The sequence below is a fragment of the Manacus candei genome, unplaced genomic scaffold (assembly GCF_025592945.1).
Source record: "Manacus candei isolate 608988 ecotype Guabito, Panama unplaced genomic scaffold, ASM2559294v1 h1tg000005l, whole genome shotgun sequence".
NCBI lineage: Eukaryota > Metazoa > Chordata > Aves > Passeriformes > Pipridae > Manacus > Manacus candei.
The window spans coordinates 20,674,512-20,700,889 of record NW_026138053.1 but is presented as its reverse complement, the minus strand read 5'-3'; positions in this window follow the sequence as shown (position 1 = coordinate 20,700,889).

Here is a 26,378-nt window from a genome sequence, read left to right as displayed (position 1 = left end):
ATCCTTTATTTAATACTTTTTGAGGGACTTCATTCATATGCCAAGAGCCTATAAAATAATAATTATTCTAAACTACAGTTATGAAAGAAGGTCAGAAATTTAAAATGGTGGTCAACCATTTGTCTGAATTCTGCATGCATAAGTAAGAAACCCCGGAGGGAGTATTCAAATATACAGACCTGAGGTCTAACATTAAAGGAGTGAAGAAATAATGTACAAGTTATCAGTTACAAAGTATTTCAAACTTACCGAGTTTTTAACTGATAGTAGAGCAGTGCCTGAGGAGACAGCCTGGAAACAACACTGAGACAAACGTGGCGTTTTTCAAGTGAGGTCCTGAGAGGTAATCTGTGCTGAGGAAAGCAGCTGTGCTGAAAGGAGCAGCAGTGCCTGGCCGTGCTCTCTGGAGTGGGACAAGTGGAGCTGCTCTGAGGGTGTGGTGGCTGTGCAGCCTCACCCAAAGCATCTTGAGGAAGCCTCTGCTGAGTAAATCTCACTGATCACACTGCACTTTTTGGGGGCCTTTGCATTGTGATGGGAGGAAAATCACATACTAAAGGAAGACATTTTCAGTTTTCACTCTCCAGAGAGAAAGTAGAATCTACCAGTCAGTCATTTCTGGATGTCTGAGTAGCCACTCCAGGTGCTCAATTCTGTGTTCCAGGCAAACAGACAAACCCCCTGTCAACAGCACGAGGTGAAACCAGCACTAAATTAACTTACACAATCTGAGATTTGTGAGAAATGAGGATTTCTTCAAAGCAGGCCAGGCAGTAACCTCAGCAGAAATCATGAAGCAGATGCATGTCTCATTGTTGAGGACAGAGTGTTCTGCAATGAAACAAGGGCTGTATTTGCAGGTTAGATACAAGTACCTGAGAACAGGCACTAGTCAGAGAGATTTGTGTACAGTGGTCCATCATGGGAAAAATTCCTTTCCTCAGCAGCCCCCCTCCTTAATGTCAGGGATTTTTAAGTCATGCTCAATTGTTTCTCACCAATCAGAAGTGAGATATGGAAATGGGGGGTTCATTTGTGGTTTTAGCTTGCCATGTTCCTGAGTTTCCATGTTCAAACAATGAAGCACTGTGCTACTGCCCAGCCTCTGTGGTATGCTGATAAAGTAAATGGAAAAGTGGTCTTATCAAAATCAAGAATCTAGCAACTGACGGAAAAAGAAAAAATAACAGGAAGGTGTCCAGAGCTTGAAATGTTTAGCCAGTGTCAGATACACAGATTACCTAGTCAGTAAACCAAATGATGAGTTAGTGCAGAAAGAAACTGTTGAGGAAGAACAAGGAGATGAAAATGAGATGACTGAGAACCTGAAGTTCTTTTCTGAAGTGATTATTTTGATTTTAGTAATTTTGTCTCTTTGCATTTGTGAAGCACCGTCTCTGTTTGTTCATTGCTGAGCAGCAGCATCAGAGACAAAGGCCATGGCACAGTGTGTGTCAGTACTACGTAGCAGGATCAGGAAGCCAGTGGATTCCTGGAGAATTCCCAGGCAAATGGCATTTGTGCTATACCTTGCTAATCTAATGTTGATGACTAGTGAGCTCCTGCCACAGAGCAGAGTCCTGCTACTTACCTACAGTATAATATACATATATTAAAAAGGAACACTTTGAGGTGGCACCTATTTTAGACTTCAAAAACTTACTAATAAAAAGAAGTTTTTTCCTAAGATTTATGTGGATTCTTATCTTCAGAGATGTGCATACAGTTATTCAAGCTTAAGGTTGTGAAAGATTTGGGTCTTATTTTTAATATAATAGGTCTTGCTTATGGCAGTTTTATAAAATTCAAATAAGTTATCTTATGAATTTTTCTATGTTAAAAATTATAATTTTTTGCATTATAAATAAAAATTTCAAGTTGTGGAAGCAATTTTTTTTCACATTATTTTTATAAAGCTCAGATCTACCTCACATAATTTTAAATCAAGCAATTTAAAATTACTGATTCTAATCACTCCCGTACTGTTTTGAGTCTTTCAGGACAGACAGGAACAAAAAGTAGGGGGTTTTATGAGTGAAATGTTTGAAAATGTTTATATGTTACTGCTTGGTGAAGAGCTCATGATTTATAACATTAAAGAGAGAGAAAAAAATTTTGCAGCAGCGTTGTGGCAAAGCTTTTAAAGACAGAGCAGTCAGGGCATGTAAAACTGCAGTTACTATAGTAACAGGATCTTAGTCCTTATAAATGAATGTGGAGAATTTGGAGATGTACAATCTGACATAGCAGCACTGTGAAACTGGTCACATTCGTCACTTTTACCAAAAATTTGTGTTAGACTAGAGTGAAAAAAGCCCCATCTGCAGTGGGGTATGTGGAGGGGGTGAAAAGGATTATACCAGGGATTAATTATACTTGTGTATGAGAAGATGGACATGGTTTAGAGAGTGGATAACACAAATGGTCGATGCCTTGGGGTGATTTCCTCAAACAGGACTCCCAGGTTAATGGATGGAATCAGCAGACTCATAGATAGATTTTTTTTATGAGACTCTTTATGGAAAGAAAACAGCTCAGATACTCAAGTCATACTGAGAAAGTTAGTGAGAAATGGAAAACACTACTGTTCTGAAGCTTGCACATAGATGTAGTTTGGATCCACATTAATCACCACTAGGTTAATTTTAAAACAGAGGAAGTGTCCTCCTCCTCTGAACCATTTGTAGCCAAGGTTAGGTGAATAGGAGATTATTTTGGTTTGGTTTGGTTATTTTTTAAAGAGTAGCATTTGTTGCTCATATTTTCTCCCAGGGACATAAGGAGGAAGAAAAGGAGGATTTTTGGGGGTTGTCAGGTGTCATGTTTAGAAAATGTGTTTAATGAGTGTTAGATAATAACAGACAGTAATGTGTAAAGTACACAACAAAGTTAGAAGTGTGACGCTCTGATTTCCTAATAAAATCTTTCCAATAAATGGTTGTTAGTTACTAAGTCTGCTGGATCTGGAGTCTTCTGTAACCTTCTAAAGCAGGTTTGAGAACAGAAACCTGTTCTGTCCCAGATTTCCTTATGCTGCACTAACTTGAATGTACAACAGTTCCTCTGTGTAAAAGGGAGAAAATAGTAACCCTAAAACACAGGGTGCTAAGGAAATAAATGTCATATAGATTCTGAGGTACTTCAGTGACACACTCACATAACATGTTTAGAGTAGTTTAGGTGAAATAAGGGGTACTGTACAATAAATGTAGTTCATGTAATCTATGCCTTCGAAAGGTTTCCTGTTATTGGAAACGTAGCTGCACCTACCATAATGGCAAAGAACTCTGCAATGTTATGGAAGGAGTGAAAGAAAATTAAATTCACTTTCCTATTCAGTGAGTTCTCCAAAGCAGGAAGAGAGAGGAAAGGAGAAAAAAAAATAATACTTTTTGTTTTCTTCATGTGCTCTCCATTCTTTCAAGTTACTAATTTCTTGTGTTTAACAGGGATTTGCTGTGAAAGAGAATGAAAGAGGGTCATGTCAGGAAAGACACGAATGTGTAGGGCATTATCTGTTTTATAATCAGTCTGCTGAACTTAATAAAAAGGGTTTCATCAAGTGGATTTGCATTTAGCATTCAATTAACAAGTGGTCACGTTTCAGAAACTTTGTAGCTTTTCTGCTCCTTTCCCTCCTATCAGAATTTCACAATATGAACGAAGTGTGTAAACTTTTCCCAATAAAATAGTACTTGAAAGCTCAGAGGGAGTTCCTCGTTCAGATTGGCTGCTGGGAATCTTCCTAAGGAGCCATTCAGGAGATGGATATTAATTACAGCAATATTGCAGTGATGCATCTCAGAGGAGGACACGAGCTGAGCTATTGCAATGACTTGCCACAGGTGCATAATTAAAGGAACATGTTAAATGGACAAGCTAATTCAAGTGCAATGCATGTTGTTTTGGACATCTGAGCAGTGAAATATGGTGTCTGGAGGCCGTTGGCTTTCCTTTCTCAGCCTCTGTTCCTGGAATTTCTCTGGGTATGGCATGCAGCCCGTCATTGGTGTTCGAGTGCTCGTTGTGGACTGTGAAACTTGGAGCCAAATAACAAATTTGCTTCAGTAGATGGAACATTTTAGATATGCATTTACTAGAGGAAGTTTGAAGAGTCACAAATCTTTGCCATGTAGTTAATACGAAAAAAAGTAGAGGAAAAATATTCCCTTGCTACCCATTTAGATAAGATCGAGGAAGGTTTAAAGTAGTAATAAAAAAACATTATGAGCTGCTGTATTCTGACAACACAGTCACTTAAACTTCAGTATGACCAGAATGAAAAGCCTGAGATAATAGGGATGGTATCTGTCACCATAAAGAAGGAATATGCTGACAATTTTATAGAATTCAGTTTGACCATTTATCAGCTAATGAATGCAATGGGGATTTTAAACCAGCATTAAATTTATATAGATTGGTTAATTGAAGCCACTGTTGCTTGTTCATTAAAAATAACGTACAGACTGTGCCCTCTGAGTATTCTGAGACAGGTCTTTCTACTTTTTCCTGTTTAAACTACTTCTCTGTGTATAAATAAAGCACATAATTACGACTTATGCTAAGTGGTTCAATTTTCAGTTATCTGGAAATCTCAGCTTTACTATCAGAAGGAAGATACATAAAGGTGATAGAGGTCTGAGGCTTGGAAGATCCAAGTAAGTATTTCAAAAATAGAATAAAAATGAAAATTTCTAATTAAAACAAACTATTTTTAAGGGCTTGGGAAGGATTCAGTCAATTCAGTCTGATCTAAGAGGCAATATCTTCTGTGTTATCTTTCTGAATGCCCTAGAAATTAATTCTTCTTATGAATTTATTAAGATTTGAGACAATAATGAATACTTGAAGTCTAAGGACTGCAATATTTAGTCATTCTGACAAAAATGTAAGAAACATAAGAAATTAGACAGGCTATATACTAACACATATGTAAATTCATTATTAGAATAATAATTAAATATTACAGCATTAAAAAGTTGAACACAGTACAAATTGTTTGCCATCTTGACCAAGCTTCAAGGAAAAAAAGAAGGCAAGGGAAAACAATACATCTAGAAAACACTGAAACAGCATTAATCAAAACGAAATATTTTGATTTTTTTTGAGAGTTGGTTGTCCAAGAGGCTTAGGTACAATTACTAGGACTACAGTAGATGTACTGGTGTTCCTTCCAGCATCTGAGAAAGATGCCTTCAGCTCTGCTGACTGTCAAATTCAGAAGAACAGGGCAGGAACTGAGGTGTATTGCTTTTCCAAATCAAGTGACATGGAGTATTTGAAGATGGCTTTCTCTTAATCTTTCCTATTTAAAGTGTTCCACTTTGCAAAAATTATGAATTATTCATTGGACAAGAAAAACAGAGAAAGTAAGAACTCTGAACTGAAGCATCAATTATTCATACAAGTTTAGATCCCATGACTTTGAGTGGAGAGGTGAATAGTAGTCAAAAGTTTTTGATAAAAATTTTCTCAAGGATTAACTTTTTCATATCTTTGTCCTAATTGCATATAGTACATGTGAAAATAATCTCATTATTTGGACAAAAAAAGGCAAGATCATACAGTAAAAATATACTTTGGTATTATAACTTTTCTCACTCTTTCCATATATGTGCTTTTTACTCTCTTTTATTCTTAATAATATTGAATTTTTCTCTGTTGACTGCTCTTGTTTCCCAAATTTCTGTAGATCATTCAATAATTTGATTTTTTTCCCCCATTCTGTATGGACATTCTGTATGGCTGACTTTAAACAAAGCTTTGAATCTGAATTAAATCAAGACTTACAAAAAGTTTCTTTACCAGGAGAAAAAGAAGAATGAAAATCATACACAGCTGATGATTTGATTTAGGTCTTCTGTCTCACGGGCTCAGTGCAGTTTCAGAGCCTGCCAGAGCCCCATGGAGTATATTAGCCCGGAGATTATAAAATAGTCAATATTTCCAGTAAGTCTCTTTGTATAAATTTACTGTTTCCTTACGCTGTGACTTAGTTATCAACCAAACTGTGATAAAAGGAGGGGAGTTTCAAATGCCTAATGGCTTTGTTGTGCAATCACTTGAACATGCACCAACTTGCTGAATGTGTTCTTTTAATACTGGTACAATGTTGTATGAGTTAGACAGGATTAAAAATGTATATAAATATATGTTAGTAGTAGTAAGCCATCTGTAGAATATTAATAAAAATTTTTAAGGTGCATTCCCAGTACATTATGAATGTTAAATAGGTGACAATGGATACCTTTATAAAATATTTATCAGGCACTCTGGTTTTAGTTATGCTGTAAGCTGCTCAAGAGCCTTCAACAGAAAGCAAATAGAGTTATCAAGGTTACAGTCAGCTTTTGATAATGAAATGTGCAAGCTTAAAATTAAGTACTGAATGTGATAACAAAAAGTTGACAAGCAACAATTATGCAATAAACTGTAGTCTGATACAGAATAGCCCCCTGAGGTGTTCCATCTTGCTTTGAAATATGGCATAAGGAGCACTTCTATCAAATTTTCAGCCTTTGGAGTACAGCAAGATGAAATTGTATCCGTCACAAATCCCCTAATGAGTCTTTGAGGAAACATATGCAGTAAGTTTGAAAACAAAATTCTGAAAAAGCAGGAAATATTTCTATTGTTAAATGGCTCATGGATGTCCTACATGTCATTGTGATACTGACATAGCAATTTAAAATACAAAATTTTTCAAATATGAATTAATGTCTTTTCTTTATCCAAATTTGATAAGTTTTAGGTATCAGTTTTCTAACCCTGTAAAGCTTAATTATTTTTGCTCTTCCAAACAAACAATACAAATTACAGCATAACTTGCTATTCTTAAGTCTTTCTTTCAGTTTTCCTTACTCAAAAGTGATAGGCTGTAAAGTAACTTCAGATACGAATATTAAATAAACAGAGTTAAGATGAAAAGAAATGGTAATATCAGTTCATCTTTAATTAGGAGACAAAACTAACTCTATTATACAGACATATATATATGTGTATATATAACATATATAAAATTATATATATGTGTAAGGGTTGCAAGGCATTGGAACAGGTGGCCCAGGGAAATGGTGGAGTCTCCATCCCTGGAAGAGTTAAAAAAACATGTGGATGTGGCATCTGGGGACGTGGTTTAAGTTGTGGACTTGGCAGTGCTGAGTTAATGGTTGGACTCAATGATTTTGGAGGTATTTTCCAAGTTAAACATTTCTATGATCACAGTTAAGGAAAAATACTGACAACAGAATCTTACCTTGTGAGGTTTCTTCCTACCGTGCTGCTCTGAGTGCTGTGCTGTAAATTCTGTGGTCTCTTGTGAACTTAAAATGTAATTGGTTTCTGGTTATGATAAGGGATGGCTTGATAACATCAGAAACTGAATTTTTGCTTAAAGATTCTCAGATGGTCACTGTGGGGGAAACTTACCTACACTGTCCCAGGAATGAGCTCCAAGCCGAAGTAGGAAGGACCACTACTAAGAAAAAACAGTTGTCCACTTTTCCAAGTCCATTTAGCTTTTGACATTTCTACAGAAACCTCCATTACACTAGCAAAACAATTTGGAAATCACCAGAAGAGTCTGATGTGTATATTCTTGCCCTAAAGAAATATCACAAGTGTTAGAAATACTGTTACAAAATATTCAAAGGAGGTAAATGTCCTAAATCTCTCTGAAATCCAGAATGATCTGGACATCTAATTTTCTTGGACTCTTGTAAAGCTTTGATGTCACTTCATATACAGTATCTTAGATAAGTATTTCTTGTTTCCTGTTGTTACAAAGAAAAAGTCAGTGTTGCAGCACTGTTAGGATTGCCTTATTTTTAAATCTCAATTTTTCTGTAAGGTTGAATGGCTATAAAGTCCTAGGATGTGTACCATCTTTTCCTCTTTCTGTGGATGCAATGGGAAACTGGTAAAGTCTGTAGAGGAGCTGGACAGCCCAGCCCTTCTGCAGTAATCAAACCAGGAAGCCATTGAGATGAAAATTGTTGGAGGCTGGAGAGAACTTATGCATCAAGTATAGTTATCCCATTCTTTTATCTTCCAGGTATTTTTCTTGTGACTGTAAGGAGATGGTTTCTGATGTTAATTGAAGCTTTGTTTTGGCGCAGCAAGACTATTATTGTTTTCTTCCCTTATGTTCTCCTTGCATCTACAAATGCAAGTAATTTTTAAAAAGAACATTTCTTTCTGGCTGTTTAATCCACCAACCTTGTAATTGACAATGTAGGACTATAGTGTTACCCAAAGTACTAAAAGAAGCAATTCACTGTGACTTTTGAATTTTCTCTCTCTTGTAATGATTTCATACTTCTTTTTCAGTAACAATGTTTTTTTTTTCCACCTTAAATTATGCAGCTAGAAAAACATAAAATAACAGTGAACTGTTACGGATCTGGATCAGGATCTGGATTTATATCAGCTGATGTAAATTGTTAGAGCTCCATAGTTTTCAATGAACATGCATCAACAGTTCTGACAGGGAGACTCTGTTTATGTTTGCTTAATGAGATGCACAACTTCACAGGAGGTGAGTCTCTTCTGCTCTGAATACTGTGGTTGTTTCTATCTTGTTGAAATGTTCATGAATGATATTGAATTAGAATTAGTCTAAAAATGTACTTCTGTTGGTAATTGCCTGACATAGAAAAGACATCATAGAATTGCTTCCAGGCACTGTATTTCCAGGAGTATTTTAATATTCATATTAATTAGTAGTGAAGGACTTTCTTTAAAATATATATTTTAAAGTGTCTTGATTTATAATAAATGTAGGCCAGTAGTTTGCCAGCCTTGAAAGGTAAACAGTGAGCTGCAGTCGTATCCTATTAAACTCACACAGACAGGCCCCTACTGCTGCAGCAAAATCATATCAATTTTCTGATTGTTTTTATTGCTTATTTGTTCCAAAATGACCTTCAATAAGCATTGCTGTCCTTCCCATCTCCTCAAACAGAAAGAGGTCAGTAAAAACATGGCTGTCAAATATCTGTCAGAACAGATTTATTGTACTGCTTAAACCAGCTGAAGTAGATTTTTTTTCTCCTTCTCTCCTATAATCTGACCCAGGGGTTAAACTCTCAAGTACAGTATTTTTTTTTCTCTTTTTCTTCTTGACAACTTACATGAAACAAAACAGGTGTGAGTCAGATCTCTGGGGCACAGAACGTTTGAATGAGTATGAAGCTTCTTACTACTGACAAAACTGGCTTTAAAATTTACCTGGCTCCCGGTGTTTTCATCAGTGATTAAAAAAAACAAGCAAACCTAAATCCCATTTTATCTCAGGATTCAATTCTGTAATAAAACCGATGCTTCACACAGGATTCACTAAAATCACAACACACGCCTCGACCTGAATTTGCCATCCAGCCCCAGTGGGATAAACTTTGGGAGTTTTTTCTGTTCTTCCATCCCCTCCTCTGTAGAGGAGATCTGGTGCAGAAACAAATCTCTTCCACGTTAGCACTGGAAAATCTAACTAAAATCCCCACTCCTGTGTGTAGTTTTTTTCCTCTATAAAACTAGGATAACATAGTGAAAGGGGAAGAAAAGGCTATTGAAACAACATGGTCGTTATTTTTTGTTAAACTTTGTTAAGCTATAATCATTAAGTGCTTATAAAATAACTCTCTTTTTGCGATGTAAATTTAATTGTAAATGTAAGTTATCCCTCGTTCCAAGCATACATTGCATTTAGTAACGCTAAAGACTGTCAATCTGCAGAAACTCTTGTAACAGTTACCTAATTTCAGGGCAAATGATAACACACAGTAAACACACCAGAGGTCATTAGTACAGCTACCTGGGTATTATCTCAGCTACCACAGGGCTGGAAATTTGCAGAAGTTGTTTTGCAGTGTGCTAAGCCTAGAAAAAGTATTTGCTAATGTGATCTTGAAAAGACTCATAGTGGCAGGCATCAGCAAAAGTCTTATATTTAGAATATTTAGAATACCTTTAATATTCTTTAGAGTGATTCTGAAATGCAAGGTCTGGATGGTCAGCTACTGTCAGTGAGAACTGCTCGATTTTCTTCGCTAGTTTGTTGCTCTTCCTCACCAGTTAGTGAAAATCTAGCTCTGAGAGACCAATGTTTGGGTTATTTTGCTGATGGAAATGTTCCCAGTAAGTATGAAAAGGATAATAGTGTCAGATGGCCAGATACTGGTTACCATATGATTGGATTTCTGTGAACATGATCGCCCTTTCCAACAAGCTTTTGGAAGAAGCAGCAACTGCCCACTTGTCCAGGGTGTTGAGTGCCTGGAAGGTTTCTGGAAATTTAAGAAATTGTCAGCTGACAGTGCACTCCTCAGTGCATATGTAACACACCCCACTGTGCTGTAGTGTGCATTTCAAATGAAAGGGAACTTATAAAACACAGTTATAGAACATAAAAGAAAAGAGGAAAACAGCAACATAGATGGGAAATCAAATACTGACCACCTAAGACAACAAGGATTAGGCAGGATGCTTTACCCAACCCCCAATGGACAATGACTACAAGCAGCATGGGATGCTTTAGCACTGTGTTTAGGTGGGCTAGTGAGCCCTTAGAACAATAATAAGCTATACCTGTTTCTGTGATTTTATAACAGACTTTTCATTTTAAAGAAATTAATCTTTGTGTTTCAGAAAGGCTGAAATGAAATCACAATGAGTCTGCTACAGAGCCTACGCTCTGTTGGGTCTGCTGAACAGGCTTTCCATACACCAGCTATCCTGGAACGAGGTGCAGTAGAGCTACCAGAGCTCTGCAAAGCTAATTTATCCTACTGAGAAGCAATAGGTTTAATTAGCTCAGGCATTTTTCGCTGCTGAAGCAGTTACACTTATTTGTGTTATCTGAACAACTACTGTTTCTGTCCTCCCAGGTCTGTGTATACTTCCCTGTGGGACACAGCTTAGGCATGTTGCACGTTGTACTTTGTTGGGAATAAATTCACAAGTGACTGAATAACTAAATTTTCACAGGAGGAGGAGGTCTGGAGACCTGACATGGTGGTACACGGCAGGGCCTTGGAAAAGACAGCAATGCAATTGGCCTGGAAACTGTGATAGCCCCTGGACTCAAGGGCCCTCTTACACCTGGGATTACGTTTTCTTGAGATGTACATATATGCAGTTTGCTCTCCCACTTCTGTCTTTCCTGCTCTAGCCATGTTGCAATGTTGGTGCCTACTAGAACAGTGAATCCTGCATCTGATTATTCCCAGGACTTCTGTACAGCACCAACACTGACAACCCCTGCTCTTTTTTTTTTTTTAATTTTTATTATTTCTTCTTGAGTTGAAATGATAATTAAAATAATCTTGTTTGTAGGGATTAATGTTCACGTGTTGAAGGACAAAATTAGTTTTATATAAACTATGTGGTATATTTGATACTGGTGTCAGAATAGCATTTTATGGAGTGTCCTTCATGAAGTAATTTGGCACACTGTGCAGCACGTGAAAATTTAGTGGATATTTTTATAGTACATAGGACCAAAGTAAGAAAGGAGGTAGAGATTGTAAGATAGATGGAGCTGCACAAACAAAAGAATTACTATGAACTCTGGCAAAACAGGGTCAAGGGACAAACAAGGTCAGGTTTAGAGCAGAATTAATGGGCAAAGAATAGATGGATCTGAGATCTGACTTGTGAAATGTATAACTAGCTGAACAAATAAAAAAATTTTACAGTGTTCTGTGTGTCAGCAACTTACTTTTGCAAATCTAAGAGCCATTCTGATGCTAAAGAAACTCAAGTTAAATCCTCTGCTAGGCTAAAATAGTGCAGCTCATTGATCGCAACGGGACTATTCCAGTGTACCCAGCTGATGATCTGACTTGCAGTTGTTCCTGGTGAAGGGATCACAGACACTTTTATTCTACTGAAAATGTCAACAACTGGTCTCCCTCTGTTTCTTTCTCTCTGTTTCCCTCTCTGTCTCACATATACACAAACAATGATAGAGAAGGCTGTTCTACTGAACATTTTTCTATCGTCTAATTTACGTTGGAAGAGTAAGAGGATTGTCAGAAATCTGAAGTGTGAGAAAAACAGAACTAGATAGCTCCTAGCTGAATAATGCTTGTGGTTCTTGAAAGAATTTCTGGCTAGAAACAAGGATAGAGTCAGACCAAGGTCAGTCTAGTCCAGCACTCTGTGGTTGTGGTGTTGCTGGCCAACCTCTGCAGGAGCACAGGGTAGACAGAGGCCTGAGCAAGCACACGACAGTATGTTCTCTGAATATTCTTCTAGCTTTGAGTGATTTCTTACTTAGATATGTCCTGAAGCAGAGAACTTTGTTTTTAGTGGGACTCATGGAATTTCTTTAGTCATTGTGTGCATTGTTTTTCAACCCATGTAGTCTTTTAGCATTTGCTGACTTCTTTGGAAAGTAGTTTGTAACTTAACTACTACATAACTTAAATATGTGTAATACAAAGAAATATCTCACCATTCTATACTGTGCAAAGATGTTTGATCTGATCCCAGCCCTGTAGTTTTATTTGATTTCTTTCCCTCTCTCTCCCTTTCCCCTTTGTATTGGAAGAAGTGAACAATCAATCTCTATTCACTGTCTCCTTTCCACTCACAATATTATAGACCTCTACTCAGCCTTCAGTTGTCTCTTTTTCAAACAAAAAATACTAGTGTACTCAGTTGCTCCTTTTACAAAAGCAGTTCCATGCATCTGATCCACCCACCTATAGCCTTTCCATCTCCACATTGTGCATTTTGAGAGGAAGCAGACTGATTTTTGCAGTAGCATAATAACATTGTCTGTTCTAGTCTTTATTATTTCTCTATAATTTCTAGCACTAAATTTGCTTTCTAACCACTGAGCACTGAGTTGATGTATTCACAGAGATATTTATTGTAATATGAAAATCTCATTCCTACATGACTGTCAGTTGAAAGACATGATAATGTTGGGATAGTTTTTCTCCTGGCTGTATCATCTTCACTTACTTGCACCAGATTTTATTTGTGACTTCCTCACTAAGCAACTTTACTGCCCGGGGTCCTCTGCAGTCCTTCAGAAGCATTGGCTTGACATCCATCCATTGTTACACACAGTATAATATCAGTCTATTAGATGTATGCACCATCCTTTGGGAATAAAAATGATTTAATGGCAGCTCCATTATAGAAAAAAATGCTAGCTGCTGACTGTTCTTTCTGTGGGGAATTTTTCTGTTATTTGACTGGAAAACATTAATTTAAAATGAAATGAATGCTTGCCTGGATGCTGTGATCCAGAAGTATGACACTCATTCCACAGGTGGTACAGGAAATTATATTTGAACTTACTGTTGACTTTAAACTATAATATGAAAGGTATGAGTAATATTAAATTCCCATAAATTTTGTGAAATAGCCTGGCAAACAACCCCTTCTCAAACGTGAGAAGTTTGAACTCTCTGTATATTATGCACCACAGAATCCACATTAAAGAAAAATTAAGGAATGCCCAAAATTTAGATGGAGCTTTTTTTATGTTGTTATTTTTTAATTTTAATGTTATTCCCTTGATGAATTTTCCAGTATTAAAAAAAACACCCCAAACCCAGAACATCCAGTAAATTTGTTAATTTTGCTCTCACGTTAGGATCCTATATTTGTTAGGGAGAGATAACTTCACAATGCTTTCCTTAGTTTACCATGGAGCATAAATTCTCTGAAAAAATCTTTCTCCGTTCAATCCAAAGCTTGTGAAACCGCTTGTTACATTGCATATTTACAAAGTATAGAAAAGATGGAATGATTAAAATGAAGCATCTTTTAAAAGTGTTTCTGTAGTTAGTCATGAAAATGACAAATAAACTGCTACTACGTTGAAAGACACTGCAATAAAAAGTCTCTCCACCAGCAAATTTGCCAACCACATTCTGCAATAACTTTGGCAATAGTGGCCTTCTCTGCCCAAACAGCACAATTCTGGGAAAGTGCAAATATTTCCCTTGAGTGTCATCAGTGTCTGGGTTAAATATGGAGTATAGAGACAGGAAATATAAACTCTTTTTTTGTCTCAGGAATGTGCAAGTTTCGAGCTGGCTTCCCGCCAAGTCCCCGAAACTCGACAACAAGGACCCGCCTCCAAGAGAGGGAAAAGAAAACCAAGCAGCCAAAGCTATAGCAAATATATATATATATATATATATATATTACATATGAGACAGATACACAAAAGGAGAATACCACACACAGAAGGGGGGGGGGGGGGGGGGGGAAGGGGAAGGGAGAAGGACAAAAAGGGGCAAGGACCGAACAAGCCAACCAGCCGACCGAAGGCAAACTAGCAAAAAATCTCACCACTTCCCTTCGAACAGGCAGGATGGCTAGACACGGCCCAAGGCTCTCCCCTCACGCGTGGCAGATAACGGTAGTCACTGTAGGCCTCGGCTCCAGATAAACCAGACCAAAACAGGGACCCGCCGTTCTCGAACCTCGCCGGAAAGGAAGAGAGCGAGATGCCTCCCGCTGGCCTTATTTATACCTCAAGTTACGTAAAGGAATAGCATGGAATACTTCCGTGGTCACTTTTCTAGTTTCCTTCCTGGTTACAAGTTGGTCTCCAGGAAGGCCTAGAGTGAAACCACCACATTCTCCACCCCTTATTCCATACTATTTCTTTACGCAACACCTATGTCTCACGTTCGTCTACATCCCGCGCATATATATACACATTTGCATATATATATATATATAGTTCTTGTTGGTCTCTCGGCACAGTTGTCTCGTCGTTGGAAAATCAATACAGATGTCAGTTCAGTCCAGATCTTTGGTCTCCTCAGTCACCATTACAATTCTGATTTTATGGCTGTTTCATCACTGGACTGTCTCATCACTGGATACCAGCAACAGCTTAGTTCAGGTCTCTCTCTCATCTGGTGACTGGCTTCCTGTAAAAACACAACTTAGGACATACAATTAGTTTTTCCCCAAGGCTAAGTTTCCTTGAGGCACACACTGGATGACTCCATCCTTCCTCATTACCCACCACGTATGTCCTGGCCCTTGAGCAAAGACAATCCCACGAATGGGTTTGTCTTGGCCTGAGGCAGGGGTAACCCAAACAGCTTTCCCTAGCATTCCCCTCAAATGGATTGCTGGAACTTTATCTCCATCAACAATGTGAAGGGATTCTGCCTGTGCAGGGCCAGCTCGATTGACAGAACCCCTGGTGTTAACTAGCCAGGTAGCCTTGGCTAAGTTCTTGTCCCAGTTTTTATAAGTCCCCTCACCTAATAACTTTAGAGTGGTCTTCAATAATCCGTTATATCTCTCAACCTTCCCAGCAGCTGGTGCATGGTATGGAATGTGGTATACCCATTCGATACCATGTTCCCTCGCCCAAGTGGTGACTAATTCATTTTTGAAATGAGTCCCGTTGTCTGACTCGATACGTTCTGGGGTCCCATGTCTCCACAAAACTTGCTTTTCAAGGCCTAGAATGGTATTTCGGGCCGTTGCGTGGGGCACTGAAAAAGTCTCTAGCCATCCGGTTGTTGCTTCCACCATGGTAAGTACATAGCACTTACCTTGGCGGGTCTGTGGCAGTTTGATATAATCAACCTGCCATGCCTCTCCATACTTATACTTATCCCATCGTCCACCATACCACAGGGGCTTCAGTCTTTTTGCCTGCTTAATAGCGGCACAAGTTTCACAATCATGGATAACTTCAGAAATTACATCCATGCTTAAATCCACCCCTCGGTCTCGTGCCCATCTGTGGGTGGCATCTCGGCCCTGATGACCGGAAGCATCATGGGCCCATCGAGCTAGAAACAATTCTCCTTTCTGCTGCCAGTCTAGGTCTACTTGTGACACTCCTATCTGTGCAGCTCGGTCTGCTTCTCTGTTGTTATTGTGTTCTTCATTAGCTCGCTTCTTGGGCATGTGGGCATCTACATGGTGGACTCTCACATTCAGATTCTTCGCTCTGGTAGCGATGTCCTGCCACAAGTCAGCAGCCCAGATGGGTTTTCCTCCACGCCTCCAGTTCATCTTCTTCCATCGATCCAACCATCCCCATAAGGCATTGGCTATCATCCACGAGTCAGTGTAGAGGTAGAGCCTTGGCCATCCTTCTCGTTCAGCAATGTCCAGGGCCAATTGGACAGCTTTGAGCTCTGCAAATTGACTTGACTCGCCTTGACCTTCAGCAGCTTCTGCCACTCGTCGGGTGGGACTCCAAACGGCCGCTTTCCACTTCCGGTTCCTTCCTACAATTCGGCAAGAACCATCAGTGAAAAGGGCATAACGCCTTTCTTCATCTGGCAGCTGATCAAATGGCGGAGCTTCTTCAGCTCGGCTCACTGGTTCTTCCTCTTCTTCTGCCAGGCTGAAGTTCCCACCTTCAGGCCAATTTGTGATAACCTCCAGAATTCCAGGGCGATTTGAGCTTCCCAATCGTACACGCTGCGTAATCAAGGCTATCCACTTGCTCCATGTAGCATCCGTGGCATGATGTGTAGGGGGCACCTTCCCTTTGAACATCCAGCTCAAGACGGGTAATCGGGGTGCCAGGAAGAGCTGTGCTTCGGTACCAATTACCTCTGAAGCTGCTCGTATACCTTCATACGCCGCTAAGATTTCCTTTTCCACAGGGGTGTAATTGGCCTCAGAACCTCTGTAGCTTCGGCTCCAGAAACCCAGTGGTCGCCCTCGCGTCTCGCCAGGCACCTTTTGCCAGAGGCTCCAGGAGGGACCTTTATCTCCAGCTGCAGAGTAGAGCACATTCTTTACATCTGGTCCCATTCTAACTGGTCCAAGAGCCACGGCATGTGCAATTTCTTGCTTGATCTGCCTGAAAGCTTGTTGTTGCTCAGGACCCCACTGGAAATTGTTCTTTTTACGGGTCACAAAGTAAAGAGGGCTCACAATCTGACTGTATTCTGGGATATGCATCCTCCAGAAGCCTATGGCTCCCAGAAAAGCTTGGGTTTCTTTCTTGTTTGTGGGGGGAGCCATTGCTACAATCTTGTTGATTATGTCTGTTGGTATCTGGCGTCGTCCATCTTGCCATTTCACCCCTAGGAATTGGATCTCTCGGGCAGGTCCCTTGACTTTGCTCTTCTTGATAGCGAAACCGGCCTCGAGGAGAATCTGGATGATCGTCTGTCCTTTTTTGAAAACTTCTTCTGCTGTATCCCCCCATACAATGATGTCATCGATGTACTGGATGTGTTCGGGAGCCTTACCCTTCTCTAGTGTGACCTGGATCAGTCCATGACAGATGGTTGGACTGTGTTTCCACCCCTGGGGCAGTCGATTCCAGGTGTATTGAACGCCCCTCCAGGTGAAAGCAAACTGTGGCCTGCACTCTGCCGCTAAAGGAATGGAGAAAAACGCGTTGGCTATGTCGATGGTGGCGTACCACTTTGCTGTCTTGGACTCCAACTCATATTGGAGCTCCAGCATATCTGGCACGGCAGCACTCAACGGTGGCGTAACTTCATTTAAGCCACGATAGTCCACAGTCAGTCTCCACTCTCCATCGGATTTACGCACAGGCCAGATGGGGCTGTTGAAGGGTGAATGGGTTCTGCTGACCACCCCTTGGCTCTCCAACTTTCGGATCATTTTGTGGATAGGGATCACAGCATCTCGGTTTGTCCGATACTGTCGTCTGTGTACAGTTGTTGTGGCCATTGGCACTTCTTGATCTTTAACTCGTAGTAATCCTACAATGGAAGGGTCTTCTGAAAGGCCAGGAAGGGCAGACAATTGCTTGGACCCCTCTTCAATCACCGTGGCTACACCAAAAGCCCACCGGTACCCTTTCGGGTCCTTGAAGTATCCTCTTCTTAGGTAGTCCATACCAAGGATGCAAGGGGCTTCTGGCCCCGTCACAATGGGACGCTTTTCCCATTGGTCTCCCGTCAAGCTCATGTCCGCCTCTACTACTGACAATTCTTGAGACCCTCCTGTCACTCCAGAAATAGTAACAGTCTCGGTACTCTTATACTCCGAAGGCATTACAGTACACTGGGCTCCAGTATCTATCAAGGCCTGGTATCTCTGAGGATCCGATGTGCCAGGCCATCGGACCCACACAGCCCAGTAAACCCGGTTATCTTCTTGGTCCCTCTCCTTCTCCTGGCAGAAGGCAGGGCCCCTCTACTGGTCTTGATCAGAGCATTCGTCGTCAGAGTTTGACTTTGACTTCTTAGACTTTTTGCCATTGTCGAAGTGGACCTCCATCTTCTCGTGTTTCGGCGATCGCAGTTTCTCTTCTAAGAAATCTCCGTCTACTACATAGACAACTTTCTTGTCAGTCTTCTTTCGCTTCAGCTCCCTCACTCTAGCTTCAAGCTTAGAAGTGGGTTCACCATCCCACTTCTTCATGTTTTCTCCTTTACTACGAAGGTATGCCCATAGTTGGTTACGTGACCCACGCTTAGAGTTCTCTTTCCTTCGACGTGTGAATGACAGGGACCGTGAGCAAGATTGAGACCAGGATCGAGGTCTAGGCCGAGGTCGTCTTTGTCGGTCCCGCCGTGATCTTCCCATTGGCCTTTCTTGGTAATCTCTATACCTTCTGTCCTCTCTGTCTCTAAGGTCGTCCTCATATCTGGAATATTCATAATCTCTCTCCGTTCTTTCCCTATCGTAGGTGCGTCGGTACAGGGGATTGAAGGAGTCTTCCATATTTTCCTCGATGGTTCTTATCCAAGCACACATAGTGTCCACGCTTGGTTCATCCATCTTTGGATTATATACGGGTATCAAGCAGGAAATATATGGTTTAGGGGCACCTTGAATTACCTTTTTCCACATTGGTTGCGTGCAGGGAACATTCTCAGGAACTTGGATATCATAATAATCTGGATCAGAATAGATGATCTCCAGCATGGCCAATTCCCGTAGGTATTGGATGCCTTCTTCCGCAGTCCTCCACCTTCTTGAAGAACTCTTCAGGGACTCCTTAAATGGGTATTTCACTCTCACCGCGTGGAGTATTCGGAGCCAAAGACTGGATGCCATTTTCTCCCTCCCCATTTCTTGCTCTATCACAGGGTCTCGAGCAATGGATCCCAACTGTCGTGCTTCATCACCTTCAATTACATGACTATCAGCTCCCTTGTCCCAGCATCGCACCAGCCAGGTGAGGACTTCTTCACCAGGCAAGCGCATATAATCTCTCCGTAAATCTCGAAGCTCTCTTGTGGTCAGTGATTGTGTAATTTCGCTTTCTCGCATAATTTCTTGTCCATCTCTCCCACGTAGAATCTTTTCCACCTCTCTCTTTACTCTTCCACTCCTACGTGGGACTGCTCCCACTTCCTCCCTATATCTCTCATGTGGAGGTGGAGACTGAGCATGCCGTGGGGATAAGCTTCTATATTGTTCACGCCGCGGAGATGGTTTCCTATGCCGTTCATACCGTGGGGATGGACTCCTACGCCGTTCACGCCGCGGAGATGGACTTCTACGTCGTTCATACCGTGGGGATGGACTCCTACGCCGTTCACGCCGCGGAGATGGACTTCTGCGTCGTTCACGCCGTGGAGATGGACTTCTATGCCATTCATGCCGTGGGGATGGACTCCTGCGTCGTTCGCGATACCCAGCTGGTGGAGGTAGTGAGTAATCTTTCACGTGGTGAGATAAGGGCCTCTTCCTCCAATCATTCACACCTCCAAGAGAAGGTTGGGTCTGGAGGGGTAGGGATAATTCCCCCTCCAATTGAGGGGAATGCTTTGGCTCCTTCTTTGCGTCTTTTGTAACACTGAATGTGTAGTCAGGATATAAATCATCAAGCGACAATATACCACCGGCCGTTTGTACTGTTGCTTTCTTTTCTCTTGATGCTGTTCTGTATTCCTTTGGGCGTGCCCCTAGTTCTCTTGGACGTGCTCCTTCCCGTGTAACCGTTTCTTCCTCTCTGGTACCTGCTTCTTCTCTTCCAATCGCTCCTTCCTCAGTCACAACCACTACTTCCTCTCTCGCAGTCGCGCCTTCATCACTTGCTGTTGCTCCTTCTCCCATTGCTGCCGCTCCTTCGTCCACTACATCTTGAGTGAATTGGATAGGTTCTTCTGTTCCTTCTTCTTCTTCTTCTTCTTCTCTTTCTTCTGTGCGTTCTGGTTGGGGAGATGAGTCTGTAAGTTCCTTGATCTCTCTTACCCACGTCTTCTTCTTCTTCATAGGGGCAATGATGACCTTCCGGTTCTTAGCTTGAGTCCCGGTTCTAGTGGGCTTAGTAGAAATGGCATTGACTTCAAGTTGTGTTTGGACCCCAACTTCTGTGGACCTAATAGGGACATCACTGGTTTCAAGTGGCGTGGTTTGGGTTTCTGTGTCGACCTTACCCCTTTGAAGGTGGTCTATGGCAGCTCGATAAGCATTAGCCAGGCCCCAGCACAAAGCGGAGAATTGCATATTCGGATCTTTGTAGGAAAAACACCCTTCTGCCAAACAGTGGGCCATCTCACCAGAATCAAACATTTGTTCTGGTGTGAACTCCCAATTAATGGGGGGTGACACATGTCCTACTAATCTACCGAAATCTTCCCAAGCTCCATGCCACCCGGGGACTGGCCTGTCTGCAGCCCTTTCCAAAGTTCCAGCGAGTCCCTTTGAGGTGTGATCTTTCCTACAAGAGGGAAGGCAACGGAACCCCATTCTTCCAAGTTTAAGTAGCACTTCCAGTACCTTTATCAATGACAGTACTGTTGCAATAAGATTTATATAGTAATTAGAGCCAATTTTAACCATGGGGATTTCCTTTACCAAACCTTCGATGTCAAAATTAAAGGATGGAAGCAATTCGTTCCATCCATCCTCAAGGTCTGGACGTCTCCCTATACGGTAGCCTAACACAGGTGTAAAGGTGGCTAGAATTATAAGACAAATTAATGAAATAGCCATTGTTTTTTGTTATTATTTCTTCTTGATCCCAAAACAAACCTTTGTTTATATAAACAAAGTTTCCTTGGCTGCTTTCCCAGACTCTGGCAGTGTTCCCAGACCTGTTCCCAAAACAATAGATTGGTTTTGCAAAACAACACCGAGCTTGGCTGTCTTCCTGGAAAAACGTTTATCAAAACAAGCCAAACTTAACCAAAATATCCCACTTCTGACACCAAAAATGTTGTGCAAGTTTCGAGCTGGCTTCCCGCCAAGTCCCCGAAACTCGACAACAAGGACCCGCCTCCAAGAGAGGGAAAAGAAAACCAAGCAGCCAAAGCTATAGCAAATATATATATATATATATATATATATTACATATGAGACAGATACACAAAAGGAGAATACCACACACAGAAGGGGGGGGGGGGGGGGGGAAGGGGAAGGGAGAAGGACAAAAAGGGGCAAGGACCGAACAAGCCAACCAGCCGACCGAAGGCAAACTAGCAAAAAATCTCACCACTTCCCTTCGAACAGGCAGGATGGCTAGACACGGCCCAAGGCTCTCCCCTCACGCGTGGCAGATAACGGTAGTCACTGTAGGCCTCGGCTCCAGATAAACCAGACCAAAACAGGGACCCGCCGTTCTCGAACCTCGCCGGAAAGGAAGAGAGCGAGATGCCTCCCGCTGGCCTTATTTATACCTCAAGTTACGTAAAGGAATAGCATGGAATACTTCCGTGGTCACTTTTCTAGTTTCCTTCCTGGTTACAAGTTGGTCTCCAGGAAGGCCTAGAGTGAAACCACCACAAGGAAGAAGGAAGACTGCAGAAAATTGGAGACGTGGAGGATATTGTTATTAAATACCCCTGAAACCAATTTCCCTTGGAAACATAAAAGGTTTCTATTTGATACGTAACTCCAGTGCAGTGGCTCAGACACTCTGCTGCCTATGAGAACAGAGGAGGAGTAAGGGTGGAAGGATCAAAGGCTATCAGAGAAGACAGAAGATACCACTGTGATTTTCAAGTTTTAGTAGTTACAGAGACTAAGAGGCACACCAAGGTAATGTAGTGAGTCAAATGACACAGGCAGAACCAAGTTCTCTACATCTTTAGGTATCTGGAGCACTAAAATTTTGTCTCAGATTTCATAACCAATGGTGTCACTTTCTAATGTATTTTCATATATTGTATTGACAATGTGCATTGAGTTTTCTGCTTTTACTTTTTTAGTAGCTAAAGATGAAGCAAGTTCAATCTGAGCAGTATGAATGAGGTCCTATGATAAATTTGCTTCCCAGCTCTGGGACACACAATTGATACTAAACGTTAGTGACAGGAGAATATCTTACAGATTTAAAAACCAAAGCTAAATAATACAAGCTTTAATAAAAGTTATGTGATTTCTGTTCTTTTCCAAAGCTCTTTGCTTTGTTTACCATCCAGTCCCTAAAGGTTTATAGCCCTGTTTATTAAGAAAAGGTCATGCTAATCCTCCCCACTCATCTCTCACCAAGCACAAGTGCTGTGCTGCAGTATGAGTGGTAGAAATATCCACCCTGCCTCAGCAGGCTTTTATTTGGCTTTCAGACTCCTAATCAAAACTGGCATTCTATCACCCCTACTGATTATATCTCTGTTAAAACCAATGTGCTCATGTCCTGTGTCGTTCAAGTGTTTACACCTATCCCAGCTCCAGCCCCAGCACTCGGGAATGAGCGTGGCTGTGCCAGTTACTGGAACGATCACAAGGCAGTAATGAACTGCACAGTTAAATGAACTCATTATTTCAGAACCACATATGCCTGTAAATGTGTCGCACTTTGTGAAACACATGAAAAAGACAGAGATTAGAGAACTTGATAGAGAGAAATCCTATTAAAAACGGCTTGGAGCATTTAAGAAATGAGAACTGCATACAGCAAAACATGCTTCTACCTTCCAGTCCCCGTGGGGAACTCATCATCCACTCTGCTTTCTGTCTACCCCAGTGGAAGTTTTTCTATCAACTTCAGTGAAACTTAGAACATTCATTTACTTCTAACACTAGATTTTGTTTTCTTTTGAATAAACATTGACAATAATTAAGTTCCAGTAAAATTAATTTAGAGTGGCTGCCCTTAAAAGGCCTCAGACAGCTTAAGTGCATTGCTGTCAAGGTGAAAGATAGCCAAGGAAATATTGAAGAAACATTTAGATACCATTATCAGAGATTTTCACTAAACAATATAGGCTGTCTATGTTTTAAAGGGACATCCATTTTTTTTCCCATATAACAACAGATTCTTTTCAAGGCTTTGGCAACAAAATACAACAACCCTAACCAGCTCTTCTGTCTTCTCATCTCCTACTAGGAAAGTTTAAGGTAAGAGTTCCCTTCAGGGAATTACCTATATCAGCTGGCAAAACCTAAAAAACCCCATAACCTAAAAACCACAGAGTTAAGGTCAAGCTGAAAAGAACTTATATTCACAGGACTTTACTAGAATTTAAAATGTTTTTGGCTTTCTGCATCCCTTTTTGTTGACTGGAGAACCACAAGAGTACTGAGTATATAATTACCTCTAAACAAACAACCGTGATTAAATACGATGCTTTGACACACTGGTTTTATCTCTCTGAGAACTACAAATATTTTCTTGTAGTAGTTTTGCACTTGGAAGTCTGCAGATGCTGTGTAGAATGATTACCTGGATGCACTTGGTGTGCTTCTTAAATGTGCTGAGTCTAGGGAGATTCCAGGTTCTGAGGTTCTGAGCCCAAGAAAGAATGAAGAATTGGTTATTGTTAGTATATTATTTTGAAATCAGGAGTTGTGAATGATTTTGGGCTTTCTTGAGTGTGGTTAAAGAAAACATAAATCAACAGATGTGGTGAATAAATTCTTAATGTACTGTCAGGGTACAGGTGATTAAACATCCTGACAGGTTGGATGGATTATGTAGTTTCTGATTTTTGTGGGTGGTTCTGTATATGCTGTGAATTTGATTACTTGTCTGTGCCTTTCTGTAATCCAAGCTGAATTGAATCAGAGGAAGAGTTGATGGTGTTTTAAAGTTGTAGCCTGCTTCAGAAATCTTACTTTTTTTTCCCCCCAAGTCATATGAAAATTTCCTTTGCAGTGACTCACTGGTTCCTTCATTCCTTGTGTTTTCTGAATCCAGTGTGTAGGAGTATTCTTTCAGTTATTCCATGGCTAGAAGATGTATGTTCTACCTATGTACCTGCCACATTAATCATTAATAGTATGGTTAAAATGGATTACTGCCTTGGGATATCACACAGACTGTTTTAAAATACATGTCAGAATTTAAAGTCCTGACAACTTTGCACACGTTTGACTTATTATTCTATCAATTTTGAAAGAAAGAGTTCCATGAGTTCTTACAGAAATTACATTTCTTTTGTTTCATGCTATTGTTATTACAGACATACAGACCTGAATTTCTGACTGTTGCTGGATTAGCAAATTGGCAGGTTATTTAGCTCTTGGATCTGAACAAGGAGTAGCAGCACCCTCACAAGGTGCCTCACCCTTGACCTGAAGGAATACCACTGGGATGATATAATCCACCTACTCATTCAGTTTTTGGAACTCAGTTTGAAAAAGCTGCTAATTAGCACTAAGAGCAATGGTGTTTTTTTTGTCCTGGAATCCTCTCCTAATGAGATTTCCTTTCAACTTGCTAAAGTGAAATGCCTGCATTAAAGTGTTCAGTGTATGCAGCAGCTTTGAACCTTCATTTTGAAAAAAACCTTTATTGAAGTGACAACTCCCCCCCCCCCAAAAAAAGGAAATTTTGAACACTAAGTGAAATGTTAATGAGATTTAGTGCGAATTAATTGATACAGATGAGATGAAGAGCTTAAAAACCCACTTATTTTGGTGAATGTTTTATTAGTTTATTGGATGGAGGAGGGGTTGCCCTATTCCTTTCAAAAGAAAATCTCTGGGATTTCTCTTTCCTGCTTCATGTGAGTGCTGTTTCCTGTAATATCAATTATACAGTGGTTGCTATTGAAGAACACCTATTATCATTTGTCTGCAAAGGAAAATAGCCCATAAATAGTTTGATGACCAGCATGTTGCAGTGCCAACCCAACAGTTAAAGCTGGGTTAGAAGGAAAGAGGCAGAAGAGCAGAGTGCAGTAGGTTTGCATAAAGCCCTCCAGGATCCCCCCAGTGTTGCAGCAGGACAACCTGCCCCATGGAAAGGATGTGTGGCCCTGCTTGTGCTGCTCTTTTGATACAGTCAATGATTCTGTGCAGGAGGAAACCATGGAGGTTTGGTTTTGTGGTTCAGGTTCTCTGAGGTTTGCATATTTAGGGCTTTTGGCTACCTAACGGAGTTGGAAATGAAAGGAGAGCTGGAGTTTGTTAGAAACAATATGAATGAGAGAAGATTGATGCTTTACTTCTAACTTTTTCTAGTTTTTGAGGCTTAGGAACAGGCCGTGTCCAATGTCTGTTTTCTTCATCCTTAAACACTAACCTGGTTTCATAGTACTGACATAAAAGAGCAAACCTCAGCCATTTGGCTCTTTTAATGCAATAAAATCCTTTACATGCTTACCCTAATATGTTTCAGACTGAAAATCTGAGTGCTCTTATCCAACTATTGGAATCTTCATCAGTGATAAAGTAATTATAGCAACATATAATCATATTGTAGTTAGGGTTACTAACTGATGGTAGAAAAGAACATGTGAACTAGTGATCAGAAAAAGAACATCTTTAACACTTAAGTTGAATATACACATGTATTTTAATAAATAGGATAGACAGAAAAGTTTCAACAAGTGTCCAGAAACATGGTGAAAGTTGATATATGCCATTATGGAAGCAGCACTGTGTTAAAAATATGAACAGATTAAGAAAACTGTTGATTAGTTCTTAGTTTAAGAAATCTGTTTATGGTTTTGGTGAAATTTTCATGTTTGACCTTTCAAATCTCCTTTTCAATTGTTTGAAAAACAGTTGAACCATGAAAAGAGGCACAAAAAGGCATGACATATTGACACAGAAAGATGTTGATCACTGAGTCTCAAGAATTTCCACACCTTATGTCAGCAAGTTCTGTAGAAAATTGTTTTTTTTCCCAAGTGCCAGGACTTCAAACAGAGCTTAGATCCTTCCAGACATACTGTCTTCTTTCCATCCTATACAGCTCACCCCAAATGAGTACTCCGTGGGCTAAATTATGCTCTCAGCTACACTTGCACAACTTCACCTGTCACAGATTTTGCCTGTAGTGGCACCCGTGCAATCCATCAGCCTTTCCATGCTGCAGGTCGCTGTCACCAGGAGCAGCATCTGAAGCTGATGGGATTTCTCTGCTGCACTGTAGAATGAAAGTTGCATGGTAACATTGTAGCTGGCAATTATGCATTAGATTATAAGAACTCATTTCAGTGATCAGAGTCTGGTTACTTTTGTGGTAGTTGTAGCTGAAGAAAAATATTGTTTATAAGTTGCCAGATTCTGAAGCACTTACTCCAGCTAGGCAGTATCTTGCT